Source organism: Piliocolobus tephrosceles, chromosome 7, assembly GCF_002776525.5.
Source record: "Piliocolobus tephrosceles isolate RC106 chromosome 7, ASM277652v3, whole genome shotgun sequence".
Taxonomy (NCBI): domain Eukaryota; kingdom Metazoa; phylum Chordata; class Mammalia; order Primates; family Cercopithecidae; genus Piliocolobus; species Piliocolobus tephrosceles.
This window is the reverse complement of record NC_045440.1, coordinates 2,837,898-2,839,775: the sequence shown is the minus strand read 5'-3', so window position 1 is coordinate 2,839,775 and position 1,878 is coordinate 2,837,898. Positions and strand designations below refer to the sequence as shown.

General features: G+C 37.3%; 1 pseudogene; it reads left to right on the top strand.

Moving 5' to 3' along the window:
- The first annotated feature begins 698 nt into the window (after positions 1 to 698).
- LOC111551388 lies at positions 699 to 1,122 on the top strand (annotated as a pseudogene).
- The last annotated feature ends 756 nt before the right edge of the window (positions 1,123 to 1,878 follow it).

Genomic DNA, 1,878 nt, shown 5'->3' with positions numbered 1-1,878 from the left:
CTTCTTATTTACATATTTACTTTATATTTATATATATACAACTCTATATCTGTATCTATCTGTCTATCTATCTATCATTTACCTATCTACCTACCTACTACCTCTGCCTTCTAAAGCATAGCTCAGTGAATGAAACGGAACCTTTGTTTGCTTAGCCAAGACCTTATAGCTTTTTAGGTCAACTCTACTCATCAGCTCGTAGGACCGGAATAAAGACTGTCAAAAGTGGAAGGATAGAACCTAGAAGTTACTTTTTGTCCTAAAATACTGATGAAACTTTCTTTTCTAGTTATTTTCCTCTTCCTTCCAAAATGAGAATGCCACAAAACAAACAAAATATAAAGCTCAACCACAACCACAGGCAGTCGAGCAGCATGGCTGGGTGAGCTGCAGTAACTGGAGGATTTGCTGCATTTGTTTCTCTCCATGGCTTTTGTCGTTTAGCTGCTGGGTTGTCTTCTCATTTCTCATTTCTGCATACTCCAAAGTGTGGACTCACACGTGCTTATCTTAAAACAGCATCGAATTCTTGAAGAATCAGTTTTGCCACCAGCCTATGACTTTTTTCCCCCTAAAAAGTTGGGGAAAGAGGAAGTAGGAATCCTTGTATCTCTTTTCATCTCTTGAATACTCAACCCATTGATGACCTTACCCACTCTCATGGTTTTAAATACCATCTCCATGAACACTGATGCAAGATGGCAGCCACTGCAGGCTCAGGAATAAAAGTGCCTTGAAATCTCTGACTGTTGCAAGAACTCAAAGAAGACCAGAAAGGAAGAAGTGATGGCACAGTTAGCTTGGGGTCTAGAAGATAATGAAGATATAATACAAGATGGACAAGGATAATCACTGGACCTCCAAGTACAATTTATAAAAACCGAATATACAACCTTAAAATGGAATGTGAACCTAAATCCCCAGAAACACCCCCAGTTTGTAAGATTTGTAACAAAATCAATATGAATATAATAGTGCTAATAGAATAGTGGGCCCAAGAGCCGTGTATCAGTGCTAGCAAAATGGCAGAATTCGTATTGCATTAGAATTGTTCTGTAAGAGCTTTGGTGCCTAATGATATCTAAAGAAAATGTGAAACTCTCCCAGCCACCTGAAGGATAATATTACAGAAATTAAAAAGAAAAAAAAATACAGGTCTTCCCCTTCCCCCGTTTGATTTCATCAGTCTTTATTCTCCACAGTAGTAAGTTTTCTAGCTATGTCTTGTAGACCTCAAACTATAGAGAAGAAAGCTCTCATTCAAAGGCAATTTATCTTAAGACACTGTAAATGATATTCATTTTCATCTATTTGAAATATATAAATTATACTATAACAAAAATTAAAATACATCTATACATGCATACATATATACCATTATAAAATTACTTTAGACCAATTACATTTATTTATTTTTTATTTTTTTAAGAGATGGGGTCTTGCTCTGTTGCCCAGGCTAGAATGTAGTGGTATGATCATGGTTCACTGCATCCTCTACTTCCTGGGCTGAAACAATCCTCCTGCTTTGGCCTCCCAAAGTGCTGGTATTATAGGCATAAGCCACTATGTCTTGTCTCAAATTAAATTTAATAGAGTTTACTTGAGCAGAGAACAATTCATGAACTGGCAGCACTCCAAACCAGAAGAGCTTCAGAGAGTGCTACACAGCCGTGTTAGCAGTGAGGTTTATAGGCTGAATACAGAAGCAAGGAGAGAAATTACTTGATTGATAGCTGTACTTGAGTATTGTATAATGAGTCATTTGCCTTATTTGGATATGGTCCTATGGAAGGTCCCTAATTGTATCTCCAATAACTTGGTTGGCTGTTTGTGATTGGCTGAGGCTTTCATTGTTAAATTTTAATCGTGGCTGGGCGC